The 19669-nt window shown below is 49.2% G+C and overlaps 1 protein-coding gene across 2 annotated transcripts in view; it reads left to right on the top strand.

Annotated features, from left to right (window-relative positions):
- Positions 1 to 19669, top strand: part of ZBTB16 (zinc finger and BTB domain containing 16) — a 174919-nt gene that overhangs the window by 86363 nt on the left and 68887 nt on the right. The gene's annotated exons all lie outside the window — the stretch shown is intronic.

Here is a 19669-nt window from a genome sequence, read left to right as displayed (position 1 = left end):
GAACCCCACTTTCCGTATCTGAAAAGGGCAGGTGTTGCTAACTCATATAATTTTTTTTCTTAGTGTTAGGTGACAGAATATATGTTAAAGCATCTGTAGCTCACTCCCTGGCATACAGTTGCTATGTAATGCATGTCGATGGCTTCTGCTTCCACCTTCCTCTCTCTGCCCCCGTGTTGGTGTTGTCACCCTGGGGCGTGTTCCTTTCACAGTATTCCAGAGCTTCCGGTCTGGCTGGCTGCAGCCTGTCCTAACTCCATCCACCTCCTGTACAGTTGTGTAAGTGCTGCTTGGTGGTTTTAATGCTTCAGCTCGCCGGGGCCTTGCTGCAGAGCCCCTGTGGCTCTGCACTGCATTGCATTCTGTCTCTGTCCTTGGCTTTCATGGCCCTTCCTATGGTACCCTAACCCCTCTCGCTTCCCATTCTTCCCTCTTCCACATCCAGGGATCGAGCCGCGCCCGGGGGCTGTCTGTCTTGGCATGTCTGCCCCGTCCGCCTGTCTTTGTTCCCTCCTCCCTTCCCATCTGGCCTTTTCATCCCACACCTGGCTCCACTGACCGTCCGGGGTCCGGTCTACCTGCCCCACGTTGGCCAGCACCGAATCCGGGCGTTCCTGCCTTCAGCATCTGCTCGATACTCACGCACTCCTTTTGTTCTGTTTTCGTTACTTGCACCGTCTGCCTTCTTGCTTCCCTTCAGCTTTTTTACACTGTTTGGGGTTCAGTGTGGGGTTTCATGAGCTGTCTGCCAACAAGGCTGGCCAGCCCCCCCAACCAAGTGCAGGGTGTGGGTCTTCTGTTTCATCTGCTCCCTGCCCCAGGCCCCTGTGGTCTCTGACTACGTGGCGTTGGGCACTTACGTGCAGTGAATACCCTTTCAGCCTGTGGTCGCAGCGTCCCCACCCCTCCCTCCCTCCCTCCCTCTCTCCCTCAGCCAGATCCTTTCTCCTCAGTCCTCCCGGCGTCCGGAGCTCAAGCCAGCTCTTCTACTTCTGGGTTTGCTCTACATGCAAACCCCGTGCCCTCTGGGGAATAGCTTGCCCCAGTGCTCCCAGGTCCGAGGTCCCTTCTGCAGCACCACCCTTGACACCTCCCCGCTCACAGCAGCAGTCGTGCCTTCTTCTGGGTGTCCATATTTCCTTATCTGTAGCGTCTTTGGGCACAGTCTTCTTTATGTCATGGCTGTTTGTGGACTTGCCTTATCTCTTTTTCATGGGAGTCAGGGTTGGAATTTGGGCACCTACCTCCTGACCATGTGACCTTGCTCTGTGAGCCTCCGTGCCCTCATCTGTAAGATGGGTATTCACCTGGCTCACAGCAGACACTTGACGCTGCACCTGATGCAGGACAGGTGCTCAGCATAGGAAACCTGCCTTCCCTCTGCTCCTCTAACAGGCTGCAAGCTGCTTGGAGACAGGTCTGTCCTCACTACGTGCAGCACATTGCCTGGTACATTGCTAGAGTCTATAGATGTCTGTTGAATGAACGAGTGCAGCCTGGAACACCTATGGGCAAACTCAGGGAATCTCTAGTCTCCCTCCCAGGGGTCCTCTGGGGGGCAGCCACTGGCTCTTGCTGGCTGAGTGTGAGTGAGCTGTTGTCTCCGCTGAGAAGCATACTCCAGCAGTGCTGGTGGGGCCGAGGGAGCGGCAGAGAAGGGGCGAGCTGCTCACATACTTCCAGGTGGGCCCAGACCCCCCTTCAGACAAGATGAGTGACTGCAGCACCCCCTGACTGAGGTCTGCTGCAAGGCCTCACGGTCTCACAGGGATGCCCTGGCAGCTCTGGGAGCTGAGTCCTGTTTCCTAGGTGTTCCTTTCCTCACCTGCCCGAAGTCTGATTGTGCAAATGACCTGTCCCTCTGAAGTACACTTGCCACTGCTCTTGTGAAGGAGGGTTTAGTGATGGGGACAGTGTAATGGGTCATAAGAGAGCCTTAATCCACCCTTGCAGATAGCTCGTAGCCTGCTTACACTGATACTTCTATTTTCCGCTTCTTCTTTCTGTTGTCCCACAGACCTCTTCCCCCGTGCTAGGATGTCTTGAAAATAAAATAGCAACAAGGGCTTAGTGAGGCTAGACCACTTCCTAAATTATCCCCCCTCCCCCCCATTAAACAGGGAAGGCCTGGGCCTGGAGAGACCTGGCATTGTGGGGAGTTGGTTGGAGGCTGGGCTGGTGGTGGTGCCAGGTCTTCTCTCATATCCTGGTAGCACTAGCTGGGTTTTACATCTTCTGGCTCCTGCCCCAGCTGCTGGATAACAGAACTGTGAGATGTTTTAGAGGAGATGTTCTCACTGCTCTTTGTTGAAGGCTCCATGCAGGAACCTGAAAGCAAGGACGTCCCCTAAGGGTGTGTAGTGCTGACCCATTCTGCAGACGATCTCCCAAGGGTTGGGGCAGCAGAGAAGAGCCTAAAAGAACAGTAGTTGCTCCGGAACCCTGGGGACTGGTTTTTAAAAAGGGGCCGGCCGCAGAGGAATGAATCTGGGACCTGGGTTGGGGTCATGGTGCTCCTGGCTCCCCTAAATGTTGTTGCTGTCCCTTGCACAGGCACATTCCTGTTGTTGTCTCCTGCTCAGCGGAGCCGAACAGCGCTGGCTCCCTCGCCGCCTCCCTTGCTGTGCGTGCTCGCAGCCCCCACCCCGCCTTGGCCAGCGTGGCCTGTGTTTGTTATTGTAGCTCTGGCCCTGGGCCAGGCCTGGCTGGGAGCCAGCCTTGTGGGTACAGTGTGTACAGTGAGTGCTGAGCCAAGTTTGTCATCATACACGATTAATTTTTTTCTAATCTGGTAAGGGTGGGGTGAAGGAGGAGGCAAGGAGAGAGTTTCTCCCATGCTTGAGAACAGCCTCGTTGAATTCTGCGGGGCTGTTATTTACGAAGGATATGCCGCTCTCCCTTGGTTATCCCTCCCAGCCTTTCCGCCTCTCTCCACTTCTCTCCATTCCCTTATCCTAGAAATCGGCCTGTACGAGTCTGTCAGTGACTAAACTACTAAATTTACATCCCTAAATCAGTTTTCATTGTGTTGAAATTGACAATTTGTTTAATTAGAAGTTTGCCCTGTAGGAGGCTCTGCCTAGAGACAAGTTTTTCTTTTGCTTCCTCTAACTTCCTTGTTTTCTTTTCTGAGACCCTAAATGGTAGTAGTGAATGTTCAGTTTAATTGAAATTTTGGTTTCTATTTGAGTGTGTTAATTGATCAAGTGTTTATAAGATATACCTGATGATAATAATAAGTTTAAATTAACCAACTTTAACCTAACTCGTTACCTAATGAGAGTGATCTGGCCAGGCCCCGCATTCTCAGAGGCAGCTTGGGGGCTCCAGGGGGCCCTGAGGACTGGGAGTGGGGCTGGGGCCAGAAGAGTGACCACCCCCTATACCTTGCAAAGCTGCCCCTTGCGCAGCATGAACCTTGGGTATGGGATTGTGGCCGTGAGCAGGGAGGAGTCCCAGCCCCTCGGGGCCCCAGGATCACTCTGCCGTCTCCTTCTCCGCCCCTGCTGCCCCCTGCTTGTGGAAGCCGTAGGGGTGGGCTGCTGTCTCTGGCGTTCCTTGCTCTCACTTAGGTGATTCCTAGCTCTGGGGCGTCCATGCAGAAACCACAGCCTTGGGCGGTGGCACGAGTTGGTTCTGTGATTTGCTAGCAGCGTATGGTTTCCTACTGGGTAGTATTTCCCACAGCCTGGCTTAGCATCCTGGTGGACTAGAACGAGCACACACGGAACTGCTTACCCCTGTTTTTGACTTGGCTGTGTACTATTTAGAAGTCTGCGTGTTTCTGTGGCCGCCCTGATTCTGGGAGTGTCATTAATTTTTGGAGCCAGCGGACATTGACTAAGCGCTAAGTCTGCTCCAGGCTCTGTGTCCTTTACACTGGAGAATGCCACAGCATCCCTGCCCTCGAGGAGCTTAAGTCCAGTAGGAAAGATGTTTGATTATAAAGCAGTGGGAAAGAAGGTAGAGTGTGCAGAGCACCAAGAAAGAGTTCTAGGAGGGATTCAGAAGGGGGCGGGTGTTCTAGAGGATGGCAGAACTTCAATGGATGGTGAGAGGGGGATTCTGAAAGGAACTGTAGGGGAAGCCCGGGGCACCCGTAGTGATGTGCATGTAGCTGGGGTGTGTGGGCTGTGTGTTGGTGGGAGAAGGGAGGGATAGGGCAGGATTCTGGAGGGCCTTGAGTAGCAAAATGATTTGCGTTTTACCTGCATCACTGGAAAGCCACTGAAAGATTAAATAGGGATTAACACTTCCCACCCCCCTGGAATAGAGTGTGGGCTTTTTGATGTAGACTAGACAGGGATATAAGATTTATAAGACTCCTTGGAGAAATGGCATGATTGGAAGTCCATCTGGGGGCATGGCTGGAGTGTAGAAAGGCTGGTGCCTCTTGCACTGGTTAGGGACACACAGCCAGCCTGCCTTTGAGAACCCAGTCCTGTTAGAGGCCTGTCCCCTGCACGCTCTTCTCTGGGCACTGGAAGGAGCCACGGCTTTTATGAAATCTCCCCCAATACCCTCTTCCCCACAGTCAGAGCCACTGGGAAAGAATATGGTGTTTGGCTGATGATTTTCTGATTCCAGCAGCAGCATGGGGCGGCCAGGGCCTATCATCTGGGGCCTGGGTCATCCATCTGGCAGGAAGGGGCTGGAGGGATTGGGGCCAAAAACCAGATTGCTCTCCCCTGCCCTGATTGGACAGAAAGGAAGAAAATTGTGAGATGTTGAAGATCTGTGGATTGTTCTTGTTCCCTCTTTCCTTGTTTTTGGAACACTTAGCGTTGGGGTTCAGGGTTCTTCCCAAAGACAAAGAAAGGGGGCAAGAAAAATAGCTGGAAATTCCCTGTGACTTTGGGGCGAGGAAATGAACTGGCCCCCACACCAGTGCTGGGAGAAGCGCCTTAGGATTCATAGAGGGCTCTCAGGCTCTGCAGTCTCCCTCGACCTTGCGGCTTCCTTCTCTCAGTCACCTCTCCTTTCCCGGATTAGGCATCTCCTAAGAGGAAGAGATGGGGGTTTGTCCAGCAGGTCCGAACCCATGGTCACTTCATTCCCCCTCTCCAGTGAACGTCACTGCTCCCTTCTGCTTAGCTTCCGGCCGTCAGGGCAGAGCCAGGAGGTAGCCAGGAGGAACCTTCCTCAGGCCCTTTAACTCCTCCAGCATGCCTTCAGGGTGGGCACGATGGGGCGTTTGGGGGTGATGGGGAAGATCAGATGTGTGTGGCTCGGAGGCCCACGGCCTTCCCTTTGGTCGGCGTGGGTGCCGGGGTGCGGAGAGAGGATGCACAGTGAAGAGAAGCCACTTTGCTGGGCTCTCTGTTGAACACACTTCTCCGTCTCCCCCTCCCTGCTCTGAGCTTGGCCCGCTTCCCGAACTTTTTCCCAGAGCGGTGTCGTCACTGGCCTGCCGGCAGGTCTGGATGTTCTGCCAGCATTCCAGAGAGTTTATGATCGCTTGCAGATGTGCCTCCAAGAACACACTGTACCCAGAGCAGAAATTAATGCAGGCTTGACTGCTGTCCAAGCCCATACGCGGGAGAGGAGAAAGAAAACAAAAACTGTTTAATGCTGTTTATAAATTATACACTGGCTGATGAAAAATACATTTCTTCCCCCCTCTCCCCCCTTGCTCACAGCCCCCGCCCCCACCCCCACCCCTTCGTGCTTTCTGCCTCCAGAACCTAAACGGAGACCAGAAGACTATGGTTTTGCTTTTTAGCTCCTGTTTTGGCTGGGATCCGAACCCCTGCTGCTGATTCACAGCCAGAGTAGTTTTCCCCTTTACCTGATGAAATACACTGATTTTTCCAGCCCAGATGGGGTGTTTCTGGTTTTGTTGTCTGGGTTTTTATTTTTTTTAACTTTTCTTTTTTGGCCAGGGATTTTGTTTACAGCGAGTGACAGTTTCTGTGCTGGTGCTGGGTGCAATGCCCACCCCAGGGCAGGAGGAGCCCCCACCTCCATCTGCCTCACTGCTGGAGGTTCGTGCTGGACCCCCCAGCCTGAAGATTTCACTCATGTCAGGCCAGCTGAACAGGGAAAGTTTGGAAAGTTCATTGTAGGTCATTGTATTAAACAGTGTTTTCACCACTTCTCTCCTACTCCTTCACCTACAGCCCCTGTGTGAAGAGGGGGTTCACATAACCCCCCAAATACACATGTCTATACCTCCATTTGGTGCCTTAGCAGGGGTTTGGGAAGCTCTTTGTAGCTACCCCTCTGGATCCCAGCCTTTCCCCTACACTCAAGTCCCCCGTCCCAATTTATTCTATAAATTCGTTTCCACATTATGTCTATCCATTTACATGGCTCTTGTGTTTTTTAATACTGCTAATGTTTATCATTTGCCCAACAGGCTCGACAGATTTTGCTTCCTGTAGAGCATCGAGGCTTTAGAGCCCCCTCGTTGCTAAGTAGCAGTCTCCCTGTACTGTAATGGGCTGATTTTGTATTCTGTTCAGTGCTGTATCTTATTTTTGTATGCAAGACAAAGTGTTTTGATGGAGGACGATTGCGGCAGTGTCTGGAGGCTGTTTGGAGTTTTATGGGCTGTACAGTACACTGTGTGCTCTCTGAACAGAACACAGGCTGTTGAATTTTGGATTGGATTTGTCATTTTCCCCCCTCAGAGAGGAGCCTGTCAGATAGAACATTACTTTAAGGGTGGAGGGAAGAAAGTGGAAATTATGTAATAACCTCTTCTCTCTCTGTCTGTCTGTCTGTCTCTCTGTTTCTCTGTGTATGTGTGTATCTCTCTCCCCCTCTGATTTTTCTATCCCACAATAGAGCGGTTTGTCCCCACCCACCCCCTTTCATACCACCATATGATTTTGTGGGGCTAGATGATGACATTCTTATCAGGAAATGATTGGCTCTAGAGAAATGGATGTCAGGGCCTCCTGTGTGTCTGCTGTTGATTCCCCTCTCTTTTCCTCTCCATGGCCCTTCCCACCCCCCACCCCCCAAGTTCTGCGCTGCTTTGCTGGCTCTTACTATTTCTGAGGCTGTAGGTGGCGATGTTTGTGTGGGACCCACCCAAAGGCAGTGTCGTTTCCTTATTTCCAGGGCCTTTCCCCCTTCCTTTTGCTTCCGAAACACGTACCTCACCAGGACTCTTAAGCTGGTCCTCCGTTGTCGCCTTCTCCCCTCAGCCCTTGTACCCTGGCCTTCTAACCAGGTTCTGCCTGGGTCCCAGTGCCCACGGCTGTGTCCCAGAGACCAGATCCAGCCACACCCACGTGCCGCCCCGTCTGTGGGCTGTCATGCTCAGCACTCTCTCTGAGCTCTGTGGTGGCAGGTGCTAATTTTTCAGCTTTGCTCGTCTCTCCTGTCTTCTCACTCCAGCTCTTTGTCCCTGCCCTTGTGTCCGTAGTGGCCTTGGCCTTCTCTTACGCTCCTGCGCATTTTGCATCTTCCTTCTTAGGTCTTCATCTGTCTTTGTCCCCATCTGTCATGGTTGGTCTTCTCGCCCTCTCTCACCCCTCACAGGTTTTTAGCTTGGAAGTTGAGTGGGGATTGGGATGGGGAACAAAATGTCACCATGGTCCAGAAGTCCTGGGAAGGACTCTTGAGCGAATGCCCTGAGAGCACCCAGCACCTGCAGCCTGTGTGCTCCTGTCCCTTGCCTCTAGGGGACCAGAGCAGGGCTCTTTGACTTGGCTCCTATTTTTCCTGGGTCCCTAGTTTCCTTAAGTCGAGCTGAGTGTAGGCAAGTGGATGAGCAGGATTCAGGTTTGCAAGGTCCTGATCAGCCTTTGCTACTAAAAATCACATCTTGCAGGCACTTGCTCTATACCAAGCACCTGAGTGGTGCCTGCTGGCACTGCGTGGTTTCTTCACCATCACATTCCAGGCCTGGCACGGTGCCTGGCACACAGAGCTTCTTTGATAAGTTTGTGTTGAATAAGTGAATACACTTTTACTAAAGTGTTTGTGCTTGGGACGGATCAGGATTCAGTAGGCTTTGAGACTTACACAATTTGGATGCCTTCTCTTAGAAAAACATTATGAATATCAAGTGTTAGAGCCCCTGCTAGGGAATGGGCCAGTGTAAGGGAGGAGCTTCAACTTTGTTACCTTCAGGGAAAACAGGCCGTTGTGAACCAGCCTGGGGACACCTGCTCAGCTCCGTGGACTCTCCCCTTGGCGTGTGGGCAGCTGTTTTCACAGGTCTGCATTCTACCAGGGTCAGGACAAGCCATCCCACCTGTGGGAAACTGCCGCTGGTCACAGTGGACCTGGAAGTCTCTTTGTATCTTATACACTCATCTCAGCAAAGCCAGTTCGTACGAATAGACCTGAAGTCCCATCTGCCCCAGAGCCACCAGGTGGATAGATACACACGGTAGCATCCAGGCCTCGACACTGACCTTCAGTGACTCAATGAAAGGACTCAACATCCGCCCCTCTCCCAGGTGCTCCACTTGCCTGGGTTTGTGGCTTTGGTTCTCCTGCTTCCCTGGGGCCGTAGAGTTGTGTCTGATGGGGCAGAGCACTGGCCTCCTCCTGGGGCACGTGTGTGTGTGTGTGTGTGTGTGTGTGTGTGTGTGTGTCTTGGAGAGGAGCCATGAGAGCGAGGGGTCTTGAAGGTGATGGGAAGTGTAGGTAGACGTCTGTGGGCCTGTTCTGTGGAGCTTCCAGATTCAGACTCATCCGTTAATTAGGGTCAGTGGAGGAAGCAGGATTGGACAGTTCTTTGGGAAGGATGCTACTTACTCCCTGGAAGGTGCAGAAAAGCTGCGATTTATGTTCCTAGAAAAGAGGGACGGCCGCGTGCGTGCGTGTGCGTGTGCATTGGTATATGCGCGTTGGTATATGTGATTGTTGGTATTTGCGCGTGTTGGTATATGCGTGTGTTGATATATGCACGCATGAGGAAAAGATTGTGAAGACGCATTTACATGAAATACTCAGAATTGTTCCTTTGCTGTAATGGCCCCACACAGACCATTACCTTGAAGATTTAAAACTAAATGAGCTCATCATATCTAGCGACTTCCACCGACATTCATGCTTGAGTGCAAAACCCGAGTTACCTTTGAATTTCAGCTTCATTGTTTGTTATTAATTCTCGGGTATTGGAGGTGCGGTTCTCCTTCTTGGATTCAACCATGAACATGTTGGTTTTTGTGTGATGGATGGGAATGTTTTCAACAGGACCCCACAGAAGAGCTTTTCATTTTAAAAATAGCCCCGTGACCTCACGGGCTGAGTCTGGAGTTTCCGAGGAATCAGTGCTCTGAGGTGGACGTGGGTTCACTTTGGAGGGGCTGCAGTTTTGCATTTTTTAATTTAATGATTTGAGTTCCACATGAATGATTCTGTGTTCCGTGCAGCACCCTGCATTTTCATAACTGTCTCTTCCACTTTGGGTAAAGGAAGGGAGGGAAGACATAGCAGCAGCAGCATTCTGTGGGCAAAGGAAGAAAACAAGAGAATGGGGCAGAGAACAGGCTAAATTTAAAATTGTAATTGGCTGACTTCCACTGGCTTGCGGGTGTTTTAATGACTCATAATAACTTCATTTAAAACCAGCTGAGCAGAAAATAGATTGGAGAGGAGCCTCGGGCCATTATGGATTTGTTTTTTTTGACAAGCTCGGTTTTCAGCAGCCAGGAAGGCTCTCGGAGAGGCTTGGCTGTGCTCTCTCTCCCTCTCTGAGGGTTGGTGGTCTGCCCAGGAGAGACTGTATAGAAACCAGGGCTGCTTTTTTTCACCCTCACCCCCTTTTAAAAACTGATTATAAATAGATGCCTTGAGGTATTATTTTAGCATCGGTAGGATTTTTTTTTTTTTTTTTACTTTTGATGTGGTAAATGGAACATAAATAAAATTGTTTTTGAAATTACTGAACTAATTAGGTAGTAAAGCAACTACGATGCATACGTTTCCTTGGCTTGTTGCCCCGTTTGTATTTTGGGGGCGTTTCCTGTTTTTCGCAGCCCCTCCTCCCCTGCCCCACCAGCCCCACTTCCTCCCGGTGTGGACCCTCCTTGTGAATGGCAGGGTTCTTTTATCAGATCTGTAGGACTTGGGCAGGCTTGGTTCTGTCCAGCCACCCAGCCAGCTGGAGAAGGCACGAGTTTGGGGACTTGCCAGACAAGGGGCCTCTAGTGGGTCTAAGTCGACCTGCCCGTTGCCCGTGCCCGGGACGGTGCCAGCCAGCGGGCGCTCCCTCCTCTCTTCCCTTTTTAAAGTCAGCCGCTGAGCTGTAGGATGCGCCACCTGGGCAGAGGGACAGGCCGCCCCCACCAGATTGCTCACAGCCATTTATCTACCTGCTCTTATGGCATCTCTCACCTTCTCTGTGTCATAGCTATTTATTTACTTGTCATTTTTTGCCTACCAGGTCTAAGCTTCCTCAGAACATGTGATTTACTCCCAAGTCCCCCTTACTAGAGTAACCTGCAAGGTGGTTGTAACTCAGTCGTTTTTTGAATAAACTAATGGGCGAGTGGCCGCATATGTGGACAGGCGCCCGGGAGGGCGCAGCCCCGCAGCTCCCCCGCTTCCTCGCAGCCCTGGAGTCAGCAGTCTGGATGAGAAGACCTTGCTGGTGGCATGTGCTCTGCTGCATCCCCACAGCCTAGCACAGCGGCTCTCAGTGAGTGTCTGTGCAGTAAATGAATGGCTCAGGATGCACAGGGCTAGGGTCGTGCCCTTATATTTACTGGATGCCTGCTGTGTTCCAGGCATGGTGTTCGGCACTCTGCATATCTGAACGAACTGAATCTTACATTGACCCTAGAAGGTAGATATGCTGATTTCATTTTGTAGGTGGGTCACTAGGCTTAGAGAGTTGCAGGAACTTCCCTAAGCTCATAGCCGGAGCTCTCTGCGCCCCCTCCCCTTACCTGGCCCGAACGCTTGCTTTTCTATATGCAGCAATAACTAGTTTCTCAGAGACTGGGGAGCTGAGAGAGGGAGAACAGAGAAGGCCCTGTCGCCGGGGGTCCCTGGGGTTGGGGGGTGGCGGCACAGTCATTGGATAATGCTCAGGTCCTTGCACCTGGGCCACCGGAGCAGGTGCGTAACCTGTCAGCCCCTCCTGCTCTTCCAGAGTCACGTGCTCACTTACAGCCCACGTCTCGGTCATCACTTCCCCGCGCTGCCTGTAGGGCTGGGGTAGGATGGCTCTGGGAGCTTTGCTTAAGAGTGTATGGGTGAGTTTTTGGACCTCTCACCCTGGCAAGAGCTTGGCTGTGTCATTTCCCCACCCCAGCTCCCCACCACGGTCCCACACTGAGAGAGGAGGGGCAGGACCAGATCGCTGCTCATGGTCCCTCCTGCTGGGTGCTCTGCTCTGGGGGGAGGGGGCTGTTTGTGAGGCTGAGTCAAGAGGGAAAGGGGCCACAGATCAGTGCTGCCGCATCCCAGAAATCTGAGAGCTGGTCTACTTGGATTGTGACTAGCTCCTAAGACTTCCAGTGTCTCGGAGTATGATGACACATCAGGAAGACTGCGACCTTTCTGACCTTGTGGATGCTGTCCAGTGAAGCTGGACCACTTGGCATGAGGCTCATATGTCTGTTCTCCAACAACTGCATCTTCCCCAGGCATGTGCTGGGGATGCTGGAGCCTTCTCTGGGGACTGAAACATCAACCAGATGGGAACCAGATGGTGAAGGTTGGGCAGCAGAGAGACCTCGATGACTATTCTGGGTCACTACGTGTGGCTCTCTTGGGGGAAAACTGTCCATGAATGAACTCATCAGTTAGCAGTTATAAGCAGAGGGCCAGTGGCAGGCAAAGCTGGGCAGGACAGGCAGGGGCTGCAGCCACCCGGGGTCCTCACCTGCAAGGGGCTGTGGTCTGGCTGAGCAGGTGGTGTGAGCCCCCAGCGAGAGGAGTGTCATGCCAGGCGGGGTGAGCTCACCATCCTCACAAGGGGAAGAGCGAGTGCAGCAGAAAGGGAGAACCTTGCTGGGACGGGGGTGATGAGGGCCTGAGGAGCTTCGTGGGATTTTGATGGGCTCTTTCCTGCTGGAATGGCCAGATGGAGCTTCGTGGTAGGAAAGGGACCTGCTTTCCTGGACAAGAGGAAGCACGGACTTCTTTGAGCTAGAGTCAGCCAGGCAGTCATCTCTTCCCTCCTCCTCCTGCTCCTCTGCCCACTCAGAGCCCCGTGCCTCGTCCATGAGAATCCTCGGTGCTCCAGGGATGTCACGACCCTCCTTGGCCTGCAGGTTCGGAAACACTGCCTTAGAAACGAACAGGGTGCTTCGGCTGATCCCTTCACTTGGAGGTGTCCACAAAACAAACAGATGTGAAGGCGAGGTTTAAAATTGGATGTAGATCCCCAGTATCATGCCTTTCTCATCCATGACTGGATGAACCCCACGATATGTCATGAGTGCCCAGGGCTCCCCAGAGCCCAAGGAAGCGCCTTGGCGAGGTTGAGGACTGAGACTTGGCTGTCCTGGAGGGCAATGGAGGGGCAGGGAGGACTGTGCTAGGCTGATACACCCAGGGTGCCCCGGCCCACGCTATTGGGCCACACAAATGGAGCCCCCCTACACCTGCCTTTTAATGAAGGAACCCTTCCCATAGGTGGAAACCAGGAGGAGCGGGTGCTTCTGTAGTTAGGGGCTCTCTTCCTGGACTCTCCAGGATTCAACCTGACAATGACACTTCTAGACTTTTCCCCTGTAGTTAACATGCTCCCTTCTCCTTCCTCCTGAACTCCCACTTTCATTAGGATTCTTTCACTTGCCAGGAAAAGAAAAAAAGCAAGTCCTAAACTTTTCATTAGGTAGTTGGAATAAGAAGTCTTCTGGGTAGTTGGATGAAACCTTCGCAGCTCTCACCAACTATTACAAGCTAATGGAGCACTGGGAGCTCATTGGCGGCTGAGGGAACATTTTGCTGGAGTAATTACGCAGGGCCACAGCCGTTTGCAGTAACAAGGTAACTCCAGGTACAGAGAGACTCCCGGAAACTCTGGATGTGCTGGAGTCTTCCTCAGTTGTCTCATTAATACGAGCCCAGGACAGACAAAGGCCCAGAGACTAGACCTTTCAGGAGGCTGCTGTCCATCAGGGATTTCTGCCTGAATGGCTCAGATCTCTTGGTCCCAATGTTGGGGCCTGATAGGAACAACCCGGTCCATCTGGGACAACCCTGCTGGGCCACTTTTGCATTGATTGAGATTTAGGGTCCGTAGTCAGATGCTCTGGAACATAGGATGGAGAAAGACAGGTGCAGGCTTTGAAAGCCTGGGGACAGCTGACCAGGGGCAGGAAGACTCACAGGCCGGTGTCATCATTATTGACCAACACGCTGAGAGCAAGGCCTTTCTATCCCAGGGGATTCTTTCTGGTGAAAGACATGCCACCCACCTAGCACTCCCAGCCAGCATCATATAATCAGGAGGTGGGAGCCTGAACCTGCCATCGCAGGCCCTGGGCTAAGTGGCCTGGGCCAGGGCCTCTCAGCTCCAGCTCCCTCTGGCAGGGGCCCGAGGGCCTTGCCAAGGCAACGTGTCCTCTGGGTGGCCCTGCCTGGCCTCTGGCCTACGGCCCATCAGCATTGAATCATGCCCCTCTGAGGACAGCGTGTAACTGTGCTTCCAGATATAGCCCCTGGCCCTGGGGTGACAGGAAGAGTCATTGTCAGGGAGCACTCCATCTTTCTGACCACATGCCCCACATAGCTTCCTTCCCCCACTCCTCAGCCCTGTGCAGCCTAGGATCCTGCTCTGCAACACACGTAGAGCCATTTTTAAAAAAGGTGACCCTTTTATTTATTTTTTTATCTCCTCTACGTCCTTTTAATTTTCAAGACTCTGCCTTCGATCTTTGGCCTAGACCGTCTTCTACCTCCATCTCACAACTATAAAAGTTTGTCACAGTCAGAGGCTGGCTGCATCGAGGCGGGAGTGCGGTGTTCGGTTAAATTGTAAAATTAGCTAGGAAAGTTAATGAGGCATCCTCCCTGTCTTCCACAGAGCAGGAAGTTTATGAAGGTGCTGCGAGCACTTTGCCTAGGATGGGGAAAGGGACCAGAGGGCGCGGCCAGGCATGTGGAGGAGCTTCGTGCAGGGCAGTTCGCAGGCCTAGGACCCGCTGTGGCCTGCTTAGCTGGAAGGGACCCGAGCAGTCATCCCCTCAGCTTCTATTTTGGGACAGCCTCCATCAACCACTTTGCATCCATAGGAGCTCCCTCCCCATGTCCCAGGACATCCCAAGACTGCACGCAGCTGGCGATGGTTAACTATTCTAGCTGCACATTCCTCTTCTGTCTCGTGCAGGGCTGAAGGGACAGAGACAGCACTTGATTGTAGAAAGTTTCCACAGCAGGAGGGAGACCAGAGACAGCAGCTATAGCAGCAGCTAACATTCTCTGAGGGCCAACAAGGTGCCCAACACTTTACCCCAGGACTTATTTGATTTCCCACAAGACCTCTCTGAGGTTGATATTAGTGTTGTGTCCATTTGACAGATGAGGAAACTGAGTTTACTTGGCCAAGATCACCCAACAAGGAAGAGGCAGAGTTGGGCTTGCCTGCCTCTGAAGCCCTTGGTCTTCACCTAGAGGCCGAGCTGTTTCCTTTCCTTTCCAGGCAGCCCACTTCTTTCCACCCGTGTCCAGGCACAGACTGCACACTTGTAGACGCTCCCCTGGAAGCTTGGAAGTCATGACTCAGAGGTGCGTGCAGCAGACCTGCCCACAGCCTACTATCTGCACACGCTGAATTCTCAGGTCCCGTGATTACACCAAACCAGCCTTCCTGTTTCAGGCAGCAATCCGATGTCATTTTAGTTGTCAGATGTACTTTAACGATACTTAACGTGGGAAAGTGACCCCACCCAGGCCTGTTTCTTGAGGTCAGCCAGAAAAGATCCGTTGTTTTGTTTTCTGAGGAGAGGATGGTTCATGCTAAGACTGGACATTAAGCGTGACAGGTAATATTTCTGTTTGGAAAAGTGTGGAGTCTTAATGCCCCTGAATTTTGAGCCTGAAAATGTCAGTGCCATAGTTGTAATGTAACACCTCAATTATGGTGCAGGGGGTAAGAAAGAAAGACCCTGAAACCTGCAAGGTTCTTTAGATCCACAGCCTGAGCCACAATTAAGCTTTCAGAAACACCAAAGGCAAGCCAACGAGTGTCATTTTTAACCAGTTTGAACATTTTACTACTTCCTAACATCAGAAGCACCCAGGCTGCAGAGCCTGCTGCTTGTCCCCAATAAAGTGATTAAGCTGAATGGGTGTGGGGAGCATTATTGGGCTGAGAAGGGCTAAAAATAGAAATGCTCTGTTTTCAGAAAGCCACAGCAGGCCAGGAGAGACCAGCAGCCTTGAGGTGCTACTGAGGAGAGGAGGGAGGGTCAGAGTCCCCTGGGTCTGACACGGGGTGGTTGGTAGATGTTGTGCTGGCGAGCCAGGTGACGGGCCTCTTTCCCAGCTGTTATCAAGAATAGAGGATCAGTGGAAGCAACGTATTGGTTGCTTTTGCCTTGGTTTGAAGAAACCTCCAGAAGGGGGGGTGGGTGGGTGGGTGGGTGTGTGTGTGTGTGTGTGTGTGTGTGTGTGTGTGTGTGTGTTAAATTTAACTGACAGTACAGGAGCCTAGGATGGACATCTCAGCCTAAAATTTACATATTCAGCCCCAAAGCAATTGGGTTTACTTGCTGTTCTTGAGGGGAGGGGTCCAATCTGGGTGGTGAGTAAAGGCCAGTTATAAGGGGCACATACAGAGGGAGGTGGGGAGGGGAAGAGACCCCCAGAGCCAAGCGTGAGCATCTGCTCTGTAAACCCTTGATTGACTAGGCTGCTCCAGGAGAGTGGAAGAGAGGGACTTCTTGGCTAACTGAAGGTCAACCAAGAACCTTGTCTGTTTCAGTCCTTGTAGTTTCCTGTCATTCATCAAAGTGAGAGTCCATTTTTTCTACTTTCAGTGAATACAATTGATTGTTTTTATGATAGACTATCCTGCTTGCTTAGAAGACGAAAATGCTCAGGAAGAGAATCAGTCATGGAAGGTATACTTAATTGGGATTTTGTTGTAAGTCAGTCTGTGTGTGTGTGTGTGTGTGCGTGCGCGTGCATGCGCATGCGTGCGCGTGAAGAAAGAGCTCATATTTTGCTTCAGAAATATTTCTTTAATAAGAATAAAAATAAAAACAAGGATCAAAGGATCCTTGACTCTATGGTCTGGTCTTATATCTTCTTTGGAAAAACTTCTGTTTAGGTCCTTCGCTCATTTTTAAATTGGGTTGTTTTTTTGCTGTTGAGTTGTATGAGTTCTTTATATATTTTAGCTATTAATCCTTTATCAGATACATAGTTTGCAAATATATATTTTTTCATTCTGTGGGTTGCTTTTCACTTTGTTTCTGGTTTCTTTCTTTCTTTCTTTCTTTCTTTCTTTCTTTCTTTCTTTCTTTCTTTCTCTCTCTCTCTCTCTCTCTCTCTCTCTCTCTCTCTCTCTCTCTCTCTCTCTCAGTATATCTTTATTGATTTCAGAGAGAGGAAGGGAGAGGGAGAGAGAGAGATAGACACATCAGTGATGAGTCATGGATCGGCTGCCTCCTGCACGCCCCCGGCTGGGTATCGGGCCTGCAGTCCGGGCATGTGCCCTGACCAGGAATCGAACTGCAATCTCCGGGATCCTAGGTCGACACTCAGCTGCTGAGCCATACCAGCTGGGCTGTTGCTGGTTTCTTTTGCTGTACAGAAGCTTTTTGTTTTGATGTAGTCCCACCTGTTTGTTTATGATTTTTTTGGTCTGTGCCTTAGGTTCATATCCAGAAATTATTTCCAAGGCCCATGTCAAGGAGCTCTATTCCTGTTTTCTTTCAGTAGTTTCATGGTTTCAGGTCTGACATTTATCTTTAATCCATTTTGAGTTAATTTGTGTGACTGGTGTAAGATAGGGGTCTAGTTCCATTCTTTTACATGTGAATATCCAATGATCTCAGCATCATTTATTGAAGAGACTGTCTTTTCTCCATAGAGTATTCTTGGCTCCCTTGTCAAATCCTCATTGACTGTATATGCTTGGGTGTATTTTTGGGCTCCCAGTTTTGTTCCATTGATCTGTTTGTCTGTTTTTGGAGTGTAATGCCTCCTGTTTTGTTCTTTTCCAGGATTTCTTTTGCTATTTGGGGTCTTTTGTGGTCCATATAAATTTTAGCAATGTTTTTTCCTACTTCTGTAAAAATTGCTTTGGAATCTTGATAGGGATTGCATTGAATCTCTAGATGGCTTTTGGCAATATTGACATTTTAGCAATATAATTCTTCCAGTCCATGAACACAGGATATCTTTTCGTTTATTTGTGTCTTCAATTTCTTTCAGCAATGCCTTACAGTTTTTTGAGTAGATATCTTTCACCTCCTTGGTAAAGTTTATTCCTAAGTATTTTATTGTTTGTGATGCTGTGCCAAATGGCATTGACTTATTTCTTTTTCAGATAATTTATTGTTAGTATATAGAAACACTACTGATCTTAGTATATTAATTTTGTATCCTGCAACTTTACTGAATTTATTGATTAGATGTACTAATTTTTTGGTTCTGTCTTTAGGATTTCCTATATATAAAATCATGTCGTCTGCAAATAGAGACAATTTTACTTTTTCCTTTCCATTTCTAATACCCTTTATTTTTCTTTCCTAATTGATCTAACTGGGACTTCTAGTACTATGTTGAATAGGAATGATGAGAGGGTGCCCTTGCCTCGTTTCTGATCTTACAAGGAAAGCTTTCAGCCGTTCACTGTTGATATAATACTAGTTTGGGCTTGTCTTATATGGTCTTTATTATGTTAAGATATGTTCTTCCTGTGCCTAATTTATTAAGAGTTTTCATCATGAATGGATTTTTGTCAAATGCTTTTTCTGTATCTATTAAGATGATCATATGATTCTTTATTTTATTAATGTGATGTATCACGATGTTTGATTTGCATATGTTGAATCATCCTTGTATCCCAGGAATAAATCTCACTTGATGATGGTGAATTATTCTTTTGATGTTCTGTTGAATTCAGTTTGTTAGTATTTTGTTGAGATTTCTTACATCAGGGATATTGGCCAGTAGTTTCTTTCCTAGTAGTGCCCTTTTCTGGTTTCGGTATCAGAATAGTGGCCTTGTAAAATAAGTTTGGGAATGTTTCCTCCGCCTCAAATTTTTGGAAATTTGAGAAGAATTGATGTTAATTTTTCTTTAAATGTTTGGTAAAATTCACCAGTGTAACCATCTGGTCCTGGATTTTTCTTCATTGGGAGATTTTTGATTATTGATTCAATCTTCTTACCAGTAATTGTTCTATTCAGAGTTTCTATTTCTTCCTGATTCAGTCTTGGCAAGTTGTATGTTTCTAAGATTTTTTTTTCATTTCTTCTAAGTGGTCCAGTTTGTTGGTGTATAGTTATTTATAGTACCCCCTTATGATCATTTGTATTGCTGTGGTATCAGTTGTCATGTCTCCTCTTTCACTTATAATTTTGTTGACTTTGGTTGTCTCCCTTTTTTCCTTGGTTAGTCTAGTTAAGGGTTTGTCAATTTTGTTTATGTTCAAAGACTCAACTCTTAGTTTGGTTAATCTTTTCTATTCTATATATAATTAATTTCTGCTCTAGGTTTATTATTTCCTTTCATCTGCTGACTTTGGGCTGGGTTTGTTTTTCTTTTTCTAATTCCTTAAGGCATAGAGTTAGGTTGTTTATTTGGGATCCTTCTTGCTTCTTAATGTAGACATTTATTGCTATAAATTTTGCTCTTAGAACTGCTTTTGCTGCATCCCATAACTTCTGCAATGTTGCATTTCCAATTTTGTTTGTTTCAAGAAACTTTATTTCCCCTTTTAATTTCTTTTTTGATTCATTGGTTGTCCATAAGAGCGTTGTTTAATTTCTATGTATTTGTGAATTTTCCAGTTTTCCTCTTATTATTGATTCCTGGTTTCATGCCATTATGGTCAGAGAAGATACTTGGTATGATTTCGGTCTTCTTGAATTTGTTGAGACTTGTTTTGTGGCCTAACATATGGTCTATCTTAGAAAATATTCCATGTGTGCTTGAGAAGAATGTATATTCTGCTGTGGTTGGATAGAATGTTCTGTATATGTCTGTTAAGTTCATTTCATCCATAATGTTCGAATCTGCTATTTCCTTATTGATTCTTTTGTCTGGATGATCTATCTGTTGTTGAAAGTGGTGTAAGTCAGTTTTGAAGATAGGTTGTACCTTTCCTTTTATGTTCTGGAACTCATTCCTCTCCATGACAGCTTTAGGTGGTAGGAAGGGGCTAGGAAAATGATGGCCAGTTTACAGATGGATAAATGGAGGCCAAAAAAGCAGGATTTTAGAATACACCAGAGTCCATAGCAGAGCCAGATCTAGACCCTGTTGCTGGCTTCTAGTCCGGGCTTTCCCTGATGGACAGTGGTGTTACATTTCTGGACCAAGAGGTGAGAGTTGTCCTTAACAGTGAAGTGCTCAGAGAAGAGGGTATGAACTGAAGAGGGTGGCCTCAGAACTTGTGGGAGGGATCTTCTCACTCCCTGGAGTGAGCCAGAGTGTGGAGAGTAGCAGAGGACTCGGGCGTGCTGCCTTTGGGACCTTTCCCTGCTCCCCTTAATATGAACTTCGTACTCTTTAACCTTTTATGTAATTAAAGGCCCTTCTAATTCGCCGGGCTTCTACACTACCACCTGTT

This window comes from Miniopterus natalensis, chromosome 11, assembly GCF_054644295.1.
Source record: "Miniopterus natalensis isolate mMinNat1 chromosome 11, mMinNat1.hap1, whole genome shotgun sequence".
NCBI lineage: Eukaryota > Metazoa > Chordata > Mammalia > Chiroptera > Miniopteridae > Miniopterus > Miniopterus natalensis.
Note: the sequence above shows the minus strand (reverse complement) of the source record. Positions and strands in the feature narration are given on the sequence as shown.